At 44.1% G+C, this 15735-nt stretch overlaps 1 protein-coding gene across 1 annotated transcript in view; it reads left to right on the top strand.

Moving 5' to 3' along the window:
* Jazf1 (JAZF zinc finger 1) overlaps nucleotides 1-15735 on the top strand; it is a 317535-nt gene that overhangs the window by 102295 nt on the left and 199505 nt on the right. The gene's annotated exons all lie outside the window — the stretch shown is intronic.

Here is a 15735-nt window from a genome sequence, read left to right as displayed (position 1 = left end):
GGTTAGTTGTGTGCTTGCGTGATCCACAGCAGGGGAACATGTCCTCATCTCGCTGCTTTCAACTAGCCAGAAGTGATTCTTTTTGAGCCTCTACACCAGTTCCAAAGATGGCATATGCTTGGCATCTATACTCCCATTTTTATACCATTTCTTTCTAATTGTGTTTTTAATTTATGTTCTTTTAATCATTGTTCTGTGTAAGCATAAGATTCTCACAGACATTTTGTCTTTTACTACAAAGAACAACTCACAGATCCAGGGAAATTAGTCCGAGAGAGTAGCTGTTCTGAGACAGGGAGGGCAGTGGAAGGTGAAGCCCCTCGGGAGGCTTGAGAGCTCCTTCTCCCTCTGAAGGGCGCATGCGTTGGTGCTTTTGAGTGGGGTTTGGAAAAACTGTTGAGAGGAGACTGTCTGGAGACTTAGTCCAACTAGCTGCTTTGATGTGAAGTGAAAACAGAGCAAAATGCAGAGGTTCTGTTCTGGAGAATCGTTTTAAAGGTCAAGGGTGGCCTCGACTGCCTTGGGAACCTTGGGGGATTCCTTTCACAAGAGAACAGGGTGGAGAGCAACTGGAAGTCACCACTCTGCTGAAGTGAGGCTAGGGAGCAAACCTGTCTCTGAAGGACATGTGGAAAGGAGGGAGCCACAATAGCCACAGATAGCCAGCAGGGTGGGAAGTCCTGTACAGGGCCCTACTCAGGCTGGGCTATGTGACCTGCTTTGCTGACTTAGGCCCTGTATGATCTCTTGAGATGGGGGATGCCTAAGTCAGGGGCGGTCCTCTGATGAGTGAAATCTAGATGTCAGTAGTGATGTAATTTGTGAGAGAGGAAGGTTTTAGCCATGTCTTATCTGCTGGTTGTTAGTCTCCATGGCTGTACACCAAAGTAGGCAGGGAGGGAGGGGACCGGGGAAGAGGCTTTGAATTCTCCCTAAATATGGGTGGTTTTGTGTCATCCATACAATGTAAAAAGTTTTTAAATGTGTGCAGAGAATAACATTTGGGTAGTGTGTACACACACACACATATATAATTTAACTTAGTAAAAACATAATATACAAAGAAAGGTAACGTGACTCCTGCCTTGTTCCCTTAACTCATTCTAGTTTTACGATGCTTCTATTAAGTGTTTATATTTTGACTTCTAAAATGTTAGCTTTTTGGGTGGTAAAAAAAAGCTCAATTATGAGGGGCGTATATATTTTCTTTTTGTGTACCTAGTTTCTAATTCCTACAGTTGAAGTTTTCTACAAATGTGTCTGAGGACACTTGTCTTCGAGACAATTTGCATTTGAGGTCTGGCTTTGGGCTGTTTGATGTGTTTAAGGTGGACTCTCGGATAGTTAGAATCCACAGCAAATGTGCTAACAATTATTTTCGGTGAACTTCAGCCTTCGGCTTGCCAAGATTCAGCGCTGTGGTGGGCTCCAGCCGCTTCTTGAATTGCGTTAATTATTTGTTACATCTGCCCTTTTCCGTAGTTCAGGGGTCTGGAGGGAGCTTGATTATTGCAGTTGTTTCAAGTCAGTTTTACACCCTGGGCTGACAACACCATCACACTTTCACACTGGAATGAAAGGGCTGGGGATATTCTGGGCACAGTAACTGCAGACGCCAGTGAGGAGTGGGGCCTGGGTTTGAAGCCATTCACCCCCACAGTGTGCCCAGTTTTGTGCAAGCAATGAATAATTCCTTCCTCTGCTCAGAAGCTCTTCGCTTTGGTGGATTTAGAGCAGAGGACATACTGAATTCAAGAGCTTTGTCCTCTGCTAGACTTCATGCAGACTGTGAATGTAAAGTTACAGTGTCGGAACTCAGCTCCTGTCTGTTGTTAGTGGCCTGGGCCCAGGTTTTTGGAATACAAGCCCAAGAACATAGTGCCGCTGAGCTGGGAGTAGACATCTCCTGCGAACCAGGCAGAGAACAATCGCAGTCAGCTCTCCTCCTCCACACGTGTGCCTGTCTGCTGAGCGCAGATGTGCCCCTTCCCGCCACGGCTCCTATGATGTTGTAAACATCATCTCCTGGTCTTTAATCAGCTGTGAGTGTTGTCACTACTGGAAAAATCTATCCGTGGTCTGTGGTCTGTGTGGGTGGCACATGGTGAGTGAAACACCCCCCCCCCCCCGACATCTTGGCAGATTAAGAGCTGGGTTAAAAATACTTTTATGGAAAGTATTAACTTTTGTATATTAATATATTTATTTTATTTGTTAAAACCCTTTCCAATAGTTCAGTAAGAAAGAAAAGCAAGAGTTCAGTTGTAAAAGTTTGTGAGGAGTATTAAAGATTTTTGAGGTGTGGTCAAGACAGGATTTTTAGAAGAATTTGAGTGTAGCCATGAAGGGGTATCCACTCAAGGTCTGCCTTTGTGCTGGTGGGTAAAAGTATGCTGTGATCTAAACTTTTTGGTGCCTGGGGCCTTGGCTGTAACTTGTATCTTTTTCAGTGTGATGGGGTGCCACCCTTTGCTGGGTACTGAACTCTCAGTGGCTCCCCATCGGGTCTCACATCCCCCCCACGCTGCTGTTCACCACACTGCACAGCGTAGCTCACAGGGCTGCAAACCTGCATCACACTGGCCATGCAGGCGTGTGTGTTTGCCTTGCCGTTACCTGGAGCCGGTTCCAGTTAAGATGCCTGCTGCTGGCCATGGCCCTGTTCCCACGAAGGTCTCCAGAGCTTTCATTGCTGTCAATCAAATTTACAGTGTGTCTGCAGCTCACAGTGCCGGGGCTACAAAGAAGAACATGCCCTGTGCCCTGGAGGAGCTCATGTTTTAATGGGTTCTGGAGACCTTGGTGCCTCAGGACATAGTAAGAAGTAAGCCTTGCCTTCATGATTATAGGCTCTGTTGCCGAGTGGTGTGCTGAGAATTTGGTCTGTCCCTGAGACCTCCACACTCTGCCCTGGCCCTCCCTGCTGCTGGCATGCCAAGCCTCTTCCTTGCCGACTTCCGCTGCAGGGCCCTTTTCGCCACCCTTGGGACATGGTTTGGGGGAGAGAGATCTCCCGCTAAGGTGCAGCAGGAGTTAGAGAGGTTTGGAATTTCTTCAGCAGTGGCCTGCCCAGGAGCAGGCATCAGCAGTGGCGTCCTGGGGATTGCTGCAGCCGCCTGCTGGGAGTGCCCCCAGAAACATCTGCTCCCCGTCCGTAGTCTGAATATCTCAAGAACATTTGCCAAGCTACAACTTACATCTCATGAAACCCTGCCAATGTCTAGAAGCTCTTCTCTTCTTTACGGACAGGGCGGCGGTGGTGAGGCAAACGTGGCCACGTGTGTGCTCTCAACTGCCTTCCAAAGTAGTTGGCTTCTTTTGAGGCATGAAAGCCAGGTCACTTTGATGAAGTATGTGGTGCCTCTGGATGATTTTCTCTCTCTGGCATAGAGAGGTGAAGTCTTAAATGAGAAAAGGTTAGTCTAAACAGCGTGGGGAGATTACAGTAATGAGATCAAGCTGTAGTTTTAATTGCTTAAAAATAAAGGAAGAAAAGGTTCACAGCTGTTTGTGAGTGGGGCTGCATCAAGGGCAGAGCAACAGAAAAGCCCTCTCCTGGGCCACAGCCAGGCTCCTCTCCCTTCTGAGGAGAGCTTTACAGAGTGTGCTCTGCGGCCAGCAGGAAGAAAAGGGCAGCCAGAGAAGTCCAGGGTGGATGCTGGGAGGAGCCTGGACTCAGGCCCGATTCCAGGCTCGAGGCCTCCAGGTCAGAGGTGTGGAGCTCAGAGGCAGAGTGGGACAGTTTCTCCCAAGACCAGTGTGTGTGTTATAACTTGGACAGACAAGTAACTCCAGGGTTTAAGTGTTGTGAAGTAAGTCTAAGTGTCCCAGGAAAACCCGGGCCACAACTCCATCGGCCACCTGTCTTATTTCTAAACCAGGCGAGTTGAAGACAAGTTCACTTTTCCCCAGTTTGGGTCAGGGAAATACACAAAATGTGAAAACCTAACTGGAAAAAGGCCCTGGGATTTAAATTAGAAATCAACTGAAAAGCATGTGCCTCTCAGTCACACTAACTGACTTGAGTTTACAGGTAGCCATATACACCAAACTTTCTTTACCCCACAGTGGTCACCAGACTGTTAAGTCATCTGTGACATTGATGGAACCACAATGTCTATACTATATTCTGTTAGAGAATTTTGAATTGAGGACCTGATGTCTAGCACCCTGGGATTTTCTTAGAAATGCATGAATTCATAGGATTTACTGGTAGAGGATTTAACCATAAAATGAGGCATTTGTCAGTCTACAATGTTCATAATATCAGGCACTGTGACTAAACTGTGCCCAAGGATGACTCGGGCAGTGGTCTGGGCCAGCAGTGCAGGGCTTCTGCACCTCCAAGGAAAATACCAGAACTGTTAGGTGAGTCTAGCTTGTGTTTTCTCCTTCAAAATTCCCCAGGCATGTAATTCCTGTGTCACCTATGTGGAAAGGCATCTAAAATTTCAATCTATATTTCTGTACTTAGCCCACTCATGAGACTTTTCATATGGCCTTAGTAAAGCTTTATTAATAGATTCAAATTTTATTATTAGAATTCTAGCAACTGGGCACTGGGATTGGGGCAAGGGCCAGAGGGTAGCTTTTGCATAAATTAGATTTTAGTCAAATATTTGGTATAATTAATATGATAGGAGGCCTTTAACTTTCTCCTGGACAGTGCTAATGAGACAGGAAAACAAATTCAGTGAGGGGTTGTTTATCCTAACTGAGCTTTGTTCAATCCAGCCTTCCGGGCTTGGTTTCTGTGGTCTGGAAAAATGAGAGCCTGCATGGTTTGCCAAGTGGACACAGACCCAGCATTTTCTTCTCTCCATAGCTGCGGATGGCAGTGGTGTGGAAGAGGCTGCTCATCTGGGTGAGGCCTACACAAAGGGGTTACCTGGAAGGAACAGCCGTCATTTGGAATAGAGCCTGGCCTGTGTACCCAGATTTGCCAAATGCTAACTCTCTTTGGTTCTGATTGAGCTGAGGCCAACTTTGGCTTGCATTGTATAGGGCTTTTTCAGAAGTTTTTGTTGTTGTTGTTGTTGTTTTTATTTTAAACAAGCCTGTTGATCTCTTTGAGGTCATAAAATGAAATGAGAAACTGACGTTTCCAGTTAGAGTATTGAAACAATGACAGCAAAGCCAGCAAGGTGGCTGCTATAGAGGAGGCCGTCCTGCTGTGCCGGAGCCTGTACCTGCCATTTGGTAACGAGCAGGAGCTTTTCCAAATAGAGATCGGGCACCACTCGGTTTACTATTGTCTGGCTTGATGGTGGCCGCCATTGTGGTGGATGCTTTCTCTCCCAGCACTGGCCTGCCATGCCAAGGCCCTGCCAGTGTTCCTTTATAAAGCATCTAGCCACTTTTTAAATTTTTTTCTGGTGAGATATGTTTCTGTCCTGGTCAGAATTCAATTAATGAAAGGTAATGTGCCACATAGTCAAAGTTGTTCTGCTGGGGATGTTTTTCTGAATTCTGGTTCTCTGCTGAATGGGCAGTGGCAAGGACTGTCGCTTTCCCTTGCTTCTAACTCATAGGCGGGTTCCATAAACGGTGCTTTCTATTCACAAGGTAGGATTATGGATTGAGAAGCATTTGCCCTCGTAAGGTTCTCACATAGTTTCCTTTTAGATTTTATGTTGGTTTCCTACTTGCCAGTTAACAGAGAATGCTGAGCTTTGAAATATATTTTATTTTTCTGTGGAAAAATAGCTTACTTAAAATTAAAAGATGGAAATAAGGAAATGTGTAGCCAGATTTTTCTGGTCATCAAGTAGTGTTAGTTCCATACCTTTTGTGATGCACATAAATTTTGCCTACCTCAGTCATTTGTAGTTTTAAAGAATGATAATTTACAAGGCACCTCATTTTTCTAACTCTTGACAGTTACTTCTCATCATAGACGGGTTGACCTTTTAGGAGAACTTTAGAAATAGAGCACTCTGGGAGTCCAGAGAGGCATCGTGCTCCCCGCCCGTTACATTTAAAATTCCACCACGCCGCCTTCAGACAGCATTCCCTGAAGCCTCCCTCATGTCAGAAAGACTCGTATAAATTGGAAACTATTTACTTAGGGAACTTCAAATGTTACTGGAAAAACATTTTTGAAATGTCAGATTATTTGCATAGTGGTGAATCAGATTTCTGGAAAAAAATGTAATCCCAGATATTTGCTTTTTTCCAGTACCCATGATATGGGGAAATACTTCAGACAGAGCACACTGAAGGTATTATATTTTTGTATTGTAACTGCTACTCAGTTGGTGGCTTTGTTTTATATTTTAGTTCAGCTTCAACCCAAGTCAAAAATGGATGCAATTTATTTTTATTATTGAAGCTACTTGGCTTCTTCTCCAAGCATAGGGACTCTACATTGCAAAGCTACTTAATGGTGTTGGCCAGTGATCACAAGAGTGACTTCTTGTGAAATCTTTATTATCTTTTGCTACCAAATCTCCTTCCTTTCTCTTTTTCCTCCTGTATTCGGGGAAAATAGTCTAGGCAGCTAAAGGAGGGTGCCTTGTTTATTTGTTTGTTTGGTTTTTTATGCCACAATTCCTACTCTATTTTCTATCTACTGCTGGACCCTCCAGTATCACTGGATAAGTGAGCAAGCAATCTATATTTTTAAATGTACTTTTACATGTATGCTATGGCTCTTGAACTAATAAGATCCTCAAATTCTTACAAAATGACTTAGAATAAGATATGGTGATATATTCTATTCATTATTTGGAATTACAGGCTAAGATCAGCTCTTCTTTGTAATAGGAAGAAACAGCAAGGTATAGGAAAGGATTAAGTAATTAAATTAGCTTAAACCCTTGAGTGGTGAGATATCTACCTTGGAATCTGTTCATGTAGTAAAAAAGCGAATTAAATAAGCTTGGTAATGCATCCCAGCATCTTTTCCTGTCTCAAGGCATGAGAGGATGGTGTTAATTTCATCAAGGAGCTTTGTCCTTAGCACCAAAGAAAACTTGTTTGTTTTTTCCTTTATCCAAAATGTTTGGAATCTGGCATTTTGAAATATTTGTATATACATAAGTAAGATGCTTTGGAGACCCAAGTCTAAACACAAGATTCATTTGTGTTCATATGCACTTTGTACACAAGCTGAAGAGAATTTATGCCATGTTTTTAATAATCTTGTCTGTAGGACTTTCAGATTGTTATGTTACTGCTGAAAAAGTTAAGATGTTTAGGAACTTTTCAGAGAAGGGGCCCCTCTGCACAGGGAGAAGAATATTCAAGGAAGGACAGAGCAGATGGTGTCCTTCCTCAAGGCTGGACTCAGGTTGCTTTGGAGAGGGCATAGATGCAGTTCACTGGAGCTAGCAGAAAATTGTGTGGACTTCCTGAGTCACAGCTGGTCTACATTTGCTTGACTCCTAGGAAATAACTCTGAAAGATACAGGAAGGCTGTGGCTGGGGACGCGTGGGGTACCCTACGGACACAGAACCTGTAAACATTCTGTGTTACATTGAAGACTCATGGAGAAGTAATCACCGGGCTCTCTGTGAAGCCCTGCCATCACTGTTGGCTGTGCAGCTAGGGTAAAGCATCACCAGAGGTACTCAAGAGCAGACATTGCACTACTCAGGGAAAATGACTGGGTGCTCTAATCCAAAGGAACCACAGCCATGTTCCTGCAGCGCCCTCTACTGGCAAGGTCTAACAAGGCGTACTCACCATACAGAATAGTTTCGAGTTCAGGCTGTTATTATAAAACAACTAAGGGGTGAAATTGGAGTTGAGTGATGTTAAGTTTATGACTAACATGACCCCAAACCATAATTTGGCCAAATGTGTTCCTTTCATTGTCAAGAACAGCAAAATGTTGTTACATGAAAGTCAATGGGATATCGTTTCTGTTGTAGGCTGTTCACACTGGCAGTTTAAGTTGATTTTAAAATGTGTTTGTGATAAAAACAATAATTTTGACACTCTATAAATGTGCACTTATTAATATCAAGAAATATTCAGCTTGCCTTACTAAGGCAGCTCTCTTACTATACTTGTAGATGTATGGCTTTTTTCGTTGTCTATAGTTATTGGCTCTTCTCTGTAAAGGACACTCTGGGACTGAAAACATGTTTGCCTCTTATTTGGCTTTCTCAATATCATACAGCAAGGAACAGTGACCTCAGTCCTTTTCCTTTTCACATGCCACATACTTGAAGGCAACTGACTTTCTGCCAGACACTAGACACTTTTGATTAGTTTAATTTGCAACTTCTCACTGTTCCTCTTCTTGGTCCTAAGTCAGGAAAGTAGGTAGGGATGTCTGATAGGGTGTATCTACCATTTATCATTATACATACATTTATGTGTTTTGTCTTCTTAAATAGAAGCTTCATAAAATGAATGCATCAGCAGAAGTGCTAATGTAAAGTGAAATTTTGCAGACCTAAATTTTACAGCATGGTGACTAATGGGAGCACTACTGTAGAGCAGGAGGTCAGTGCTGTAAGGTCTCATCATGATGCTCTCCTGTAGAGCAGAAGTCAGTGCTGTAAGGTCTCATCATGATGCCCTACTGTAGAGCAAGAGGTCAGTGCTGTGAGGTCTCATCATGATGCTCTACTGTAGAGCAGGAGGTCAGTGCTGTAAGGTCTCACATGATGCTCTCCTATAGAGCAGGAAGGTCAGTGCTGTGAGGTCTCATCATGATGCTCTCCTGTAGAGCAGAAGTCAGGACTGTGAGGTCTCATCATGATGCTCTCCTATAGAGCAGGAGATCAGTGCTGTGAGGTCTCATCATGATGCCCTACTGTAGAGCAGAAGTCAGGACTGTAAGGTCTCATCATGATGCTCTCCTGTAGAGCAGAAGTCGGTGCTGTAAGGTCTCATCATGATGCTCTACTGTAGAGCAGGAGGTCAGTGCTGTAAGGTCTCATCATGATGCTCTGCTGTAGAGCAGAAGTCAGGACTGTAAGGTCTCATCATGATGCTCTGCTGTAGAGCAGGAAGTCAGTGCTGTAAGGGCTCATCATGATGCTCCAGTTGGACACTTCCTGAGTGCTGACATGTATCAACTCATTTGTCCTCATGCTGCCCATAAACGATGCAAGGACTTTTTGTTTCCACTTTTCAAGTAGAAACACTGAAGCAAAGTTGAGTTTCCCACACCCGTGAAGACTGTGGGCACTTGAATAAATCACACTGCCTGAAGGGTCAGTGGATCCAGGCTCCTCCTTCACTGCTCTGTCGTCTGACAAGACAGAATGAAACAGCAAACACTGGAGAGGTAAGCCGAGGGCAGGAGGCTGTCTTTCGCCCTGAACTTGCTTAGGTTTTACAGCCTCCAGAGCCACAGAAGGGGAGAGCCTCAGGCCACCCAAGATGGCTGTATAATCAGCAGAGACACCTCCTACCAGGGAACTATACCTACAAGCTACATTCTCTTGGTAATGGCAAGTAAGTCCAAAATAACTGAGGCTCCTCCAAGGGAAATTCTCTGTCTTGAACCTAAAATTGTGTGTAGGAGAAAAAAATAATAATCTCCTTAGAAAATGTATAAGCTCAGAGCAGCTGATGGATTTACAGCAGGAATTTGCACTAGCTGAATTGAGTGGTCAGGAAAACATTCAGTTCAGCCAAGAATCTGGGCATGTAGCAGAGGCAAGTGCAGATCCTTTGTGTGGGAGCCTCCCTTAATCCGAACATTAAAAACCCTCACAGAGAATTTCTCAGTTAGCTTCCAGTTAAATTCTCAAAGCCTAAGAAAACAAGTCACCATGAAAGGCAGTCTGCAGAGCCAGGCTCCTAAGGCCACAGATACGGAGCCATCAGACACAAAGACACTGACTGTCAGGAAAGTAGAAGAGGAGACCAGATGTATGCCTATGGAGCAGAACTGCTAAAATATCAATGAGCATTTGCAAAAGACAATATGACATAGAAATAAAAATACAGAAGTTAAAACTCCTGTAGTTAGCTAATTGTACATTAGACAGAACCAGAGAAAGAGTTGAACTAGAAGGTAAAATTAAGCAAACTATTAAGAATTTAATGCTGCACAACAGAAACATACAGGAACTATGTGAAAGCTAAGACATGGAGAACAGCAAAATTTGCAGAAATGACTAGAGATTCTGTCCTCAGATTAAGAACACACAGCAAATCCCAGACCGAGTGTTTTCTGTGTGCCTCACTTGTGTGTGTTCTGTATAGGTGGTGTATATGTGGAGACCAGAGGCTGAAGTTAGGTGGCTTCCCTAGTGCTGTCAGCCTCGTTTTCTGAGACGAGGTATTTCCCTGAACCTGGAGCTCACCATGTCACTAGACTGGCTGGCCAGTGAGGCCCTGGGATCCACCTGACTCTACATGCCTCCTCTAAAACTGCTCCCCCCGGCTGGTACCTGGGTCCTGGGGATCAGTCACTTTACCCCTGAGCTCTCTCCCTAGACTCTGGTGAGACATGTAAAACCATCTCTACCTTATGTACCCAGGAGAAGTGCAGAGCACCGTGACAGGAGGGCTGTGGTGCTCAGAGACAGTTACAGGACCAGCTTAGCTGGCAGTCGTGATTACACAAGTAGACAACCAGGAAGCCCTGTCTGGAGTGCTGGGAGTGTCGCAGTCAGCCTGCCACTGTGTGTGCTCCTTCTTCCAAAAGTGAAGGTGTGGAAAGGGCCATTTTCAGACCAGAGGAAATGGACCAACAGATCCTCACAGAGGGGACTCTAGCATGTGGGGGTTCCTGAGCTAAACCCCAGAACTCTAATAGGGAAGGGTAGACTCTGAAGTATATACTTTGGAAAGAAGGAAATTGATCTCAAAAAAAGAAAAAAAACTGCAGCTAAACAAAGCAACAAGAACTGAAGTGGTAAATAGGTCGGCAACTCTAAAGCAACATTAACTGTTGTGAGCTTTAAAACCCACCAGAGTGGAGAGCTGCTGCTGCTTCTTCCAGGCACTCAGTGGGAGGGTCTCACAGCATGATGCATCAGCAGGTATGTGTGGAGGCCAGAGGTCAAATTCCGGTGTCTTCCTCAGTAGCTCTCCACCTTACCTTTTGAGGCAGGGTCTCTTACTGAACCCGGTGTTCACCCATTTGGCTTGGCCGACCAGCCAGTGAGCTCCAGAGCTCTGACTGTCTCTGCCTCCCCAGCATGGGGGTTCCAGATGTATGAAGCTGTGCACCTGGCTTTTTACATGCATGCTGGGAACCTGGACTCAGTTCCTCATCCTTGCACAGGAGGTATCTCTTCAGATCTAGGCCCACGTTTTTAAGACATAAAATGGTTGATGATTAAATGAAACACATACAGAGTACTTAGGTTGTGCTTGGCATGATAGTAAGTGCTCAGTACATTTTGGCTGCTTTGTCAGGCCTTGGACTATATTGGTATCTAAAAGTAGAATTTAGAATAGAAAACGCACAAAAATGTCAATGAAAGAGGTAACACATTGGGGCATGAAAACATGTATTTTATGTGCTGATACAATAACCATGCTGAATTCTTAGCAAATTGTTCACCATGCGCTGGGTCAAGCCTGCAGTCCAGCCTATCTCTGTCTTTGGTAACTGTCATTCGTAAGCGACACTGCTCTTTCCTCAGACTGCTCTGTGGGAGGCTCTCAGGGCATGGTGACTCAGTAGATATTTGCTTTACTTTTACTTTCTGATGTTGAGAAATTGAGAAAAAAAGCCAAACTTTTATCTGTCATTCTTCACGTGTTCCAAAAAGAACTTAGTGAATTTACATTTCAGCATGTTCTAGGACAGCTCAAAATCTTCTCCTCTGAAAGGATGGCAAATGTTTTGGCATGCACCCGTTAATAAAGAGTTGTGGAGGTGAGGGATTGAATAGGAACAAAGAATAATGATATCTGAGTATGGAAGTGTCACAAGAAAACCCATTTCTTTGTATACTAACCACAAATACAATAATAATAATAAAAAAAAGAATAGTAGAGGGAGTTCCAACTTAGAGATGGATACATTTGGAAATGTCACAGTGCAACTAACTCTTGAGTCATGGGACCAAGGACAAGGAAGGTAGGCAAAGAACAAGAGTGCACTCACAGTCATTTTGATGGTGGAAACAGGGGAGTAGGGCCAAACAGTAACCCAAGACTCATTGAGCATACACAGGAGAACTTTCCAGACCGAAGAATCTGTCTGCACTGGAGTTGAACCCACTACTTTGGCACTTGTGTTCCTGGCACACAAAAATGATTCCAGTGCCTTCTGTGAAATCTCTTGCTCATGTTCAGATAATGCGTTCATTTTCTTTTCTGAATATTATTGTCCAAGAATCTATTAAAGACTGCACTCCCAGGAGTACCATTGGCAGGGTCACTCCTTACTACCGGCATGTATATGGGACATGAACCACTGCCTTTTACTAAGTGACTTTATATTAAATACTGCCCAGCCACGCTTTGGTCTATTGCACAATCCAGGTTGTCTTTTGAAAGAGAAACTCCCCAGGTTGTGCCTGCATCCCCTTCTCACCTACCTCCAGTGACAGACTACGTGTGATGGAGACCCTACTTCCGAAGCTCTGACTGGGGGCTTCCGAAGATGCTGTGGTGAGGAGACCCTTGTTCTGTTCACAAAGAGTAGACACTAGCAGCAGGTCTGAGTATAACAACATCTAACAGAAACCAGCCTGTGGTGATGGAATGTTCTCTGAAAACCCAAAGGAGGAGGGGGCAGCAACTGAGCACCGTGAGCGGCGGGTCCTTACACAAGGCACTTGGTATTGCTGAGCTGAACTCTCCACAGTGTTTGGCTTACGTTGTACGAATTACAGCAGCGGTCTTGGGAGTGAAAATGATTTGTACCTCTGGGTATAGTAAAGCCCACCTGTAATTCCAGCCCCCAGGAAGTCTGAGACAGGAGGATTGTGAGTTTTCAATACCCTGTACTGAAAAGAAAAAGATTTATGGAAAATATATTTGTGAGAAAAACAAGCTTTTACTCATGTATTCATAAACATTGTCATTGAGTCAGCAAATCCTCATTGCTGGGCATTTTCCCAACCCATGAGGTGCATCCTTGAGTCCAACAGCTTTACCTCTGTGGCTTGCAATGTGTGTAATTAATAAGAAACTATAATAATAATATAGCATATAGTAACACAATTTAACTTGCAACAAACAAGTATTTGTTGTTCCTGCTACCACTACGTTAATCCATTGGAGGACTCTGGAAAGGAGAAGTTTCAGTGGTCTGATGTGAAAATTCAAGAATGGTGGTGAGGAGAGAGGCACTAACACAGAGGCTGAGTGGGAAACCTCCTTCCAATAGACTTAGCGATGTTTGCAGAGGCTGCATTGGAGCAAGGGGCATGGCTGATCCTGTTAGGGGCCTGAGTGCCAGGTAGGGACGGTCAGAAACAATGGCAAACCATGGAAAGCAATTGGAGTTCTTAAGCAGTGAAGCCAGTTGATGAGAGAAAGCCTGAGGGGTGCTAATGTTTCAGTGATGCGAAATGAGTGCAACAGAGTGGGCCTGAACACTGAAGGAGGGCATCACCATGATGAGGAAGAGCAGTCTCCAGGGTAAGGCCTCTTCTGTTTAGTAAATTTATCATGGGAACTTGAACACTAAATTTCTCAAGGCTTGACACAAAGTACACAAGTTCTAAGGTAGCCAACTAAGCTTTCAAATGGTTGTTTCACATTTGCGCCTTGGAGAAATACCACGTAACACATTGACAGCACTGGTGCTGGGGACTTGAGCAGAAAATGCAGTGAGCCCTTGGGGAAGGATGCCCCAGTGCCTGGGGTGAATTTGTAGTGCCAGCCCTTTCACTTCCGCTTGATTCCTGGGCCTTCACTGCCCCCACTCCTCCTTTCTCCCAGCAGCCAGTACTACATTAACCAGATGGCAGGAAGAGAGGCAGACTGCGTCTAGAGTCTGCCTGTCTTCCTGCCTTCTCTCTAAGTGGGGAGACACCAGCATTTACCCTAATGGCCCCAAGCATGAGAGAAGCACATTTTATATCAAGCCTGGGCTTCCTAAAAGGAAACAGTAGAAATATTTACAAGTGACTTTAGTGTGGCCAGAACATTCGCACACAAACCACAAGGAGCAGCCCTGCGCCGGTATCCAAGAGGCTCTCTGGCTCTGGGTGGCACAGGCCCTGCAGCGATGTTGGGGGGGGGGTCGGTTTGGGGGGCAGTGCATTTGCCTTTTCCTCTGCAGGGTGACTGCAGGTAACTGGACTGCCAGGAACTAGTTAAGTATCCAGGAATCGGTTCTAAAAGACACGGGCCTGGTCTTCCCTCGTTCGTCCATGCCTCTGTGACTACACTGGCCTTAGTTCTATGCCAGAGCCAGTAGGAAAGACTTTACAGATGAATGGTGTTGATTGAGAAAGACATCAATAAAAGTAATGTTTTACACACTTGAATGTGTGCTGGAATAGATGCCCTGGAAAGCAGATTTTTGTTTTCTGTGATTAATTGGATTGTAGCATGTTTCTTTTTTTTTTCCATAAAAATCCTTTTTTTTAATCAAGTTTTAAAAGTAAAGATAGACACTTATGTTTTCATATAACTGGAGCAGCCCAATAAGAGCCACACAAGCAAAGAGAAGATGGGGCCTGAGGAGAAAATAGAAGGCAGAGAATGCAAGCCTTTTTTACTTTTATATTGCCAAAGTTGAGTGTGGAAGAAAAAAAAATTTATATTAAGGAAGTTCATATAAATTATATGAATTGCAATTTTTAAAGTCAAAATGAAATGTTCTGCACAGAAGATATGCCTAAGCAACATATCATACTTGTAAAAAGCCACTGAAAGTCATGAATATTAGTAACAAATGAAAAAGCTTCATTCTGTAGCAGGCTGAGTAGACTTTAGTTTGGTGTTCTAACAAGCTCGATATTGTAAACAATTCTTATACAAAAGCAGCGACGGCAGGCACATTGGCCTAGAAAGGCTTCAAAGGCTTGTGTTCTACTCTTGCTTGGCACGTTATCTACTTTGTTTATTTGTTTGTTTTGTTTTTTGAGACAGGGTTTCTCTGTGTAGCCCTGGCTGTCCTGGAATTCACTCTGTAGACCAGGTTAGCCTTGAACTCACAGAGATCCACCCACCTCTGCCTCCCACATGCTGGGATTAAAGGCTTGTGCCACCATACCCAGCCATTATCTACTTTCTAAATGGTAAAATTAATACATTCATAAAAGCTTATGCAAAATTACTACATTTACAAAAATAGCACAAAAGTGAATGCAGTAGTCAGTGCACGTGCACACCCATTCACATCCTCAGAGAAAGCTGTCCCAGCAGTGCAGAACTGAGGAGGAGCGTGAGCATCAGTGACAGCTGGGGAGTGCCAGAGTCCCACAGGTCACACCAGAATAGGCAGATATCGCCCAGGTAAGATGCTCTTTTTACAGCTGGAACAGCAGGTGTAAGACCTTCGAGTCCAAGCAGTTATTCAAATCCTGCAGCATTTCTACTTGTGTTTGAATTATGGGACTTGAATTCCTACTTGTGGTCTTAAACTTCTGTCTTGCAAAATCCAAAAGGAAAAGATAGAAGAAAGCAATACAGTAGAGTTTCAGTTGAGTAAGAGCAGTATACAAAGCTGTAATTAGGAGGAAGTAAGGAGAGCAAGAGCATTAAAGCTGGTAAACTTGTTTGTTACTTGTTGGAGCCAGCTCTACACCAGCTAGGTGATATGTACAATTATTGTCACATCAGTTACTTAAGTCTCTGTTACACGTCCTTTGCACCAGTGCCCTGTTAAACTAACCAAAACCTCTACATAT

The sequence above is a fragment of the Peromyscus leucopus genome, chromosome 3, assembly GCF_004664715.2.
Source record: "Peromyscus leucopus breed LL Stock chromosome 3, UCI_PerLeu_2.1, whole genome shotgun sequence".
Classification (NCBI taxonomy): Eukaryota; Metazoa; Chordata; class Mammalia; order Rodentia; family Cricetidae; genus Peromyscus; species Peromyscus leucopus.
The sequence above is the reverse complement of the archived record's forward strand: the minus strand, read 5'-3'. Positions and strand labels throughout refer to the sequence as shown.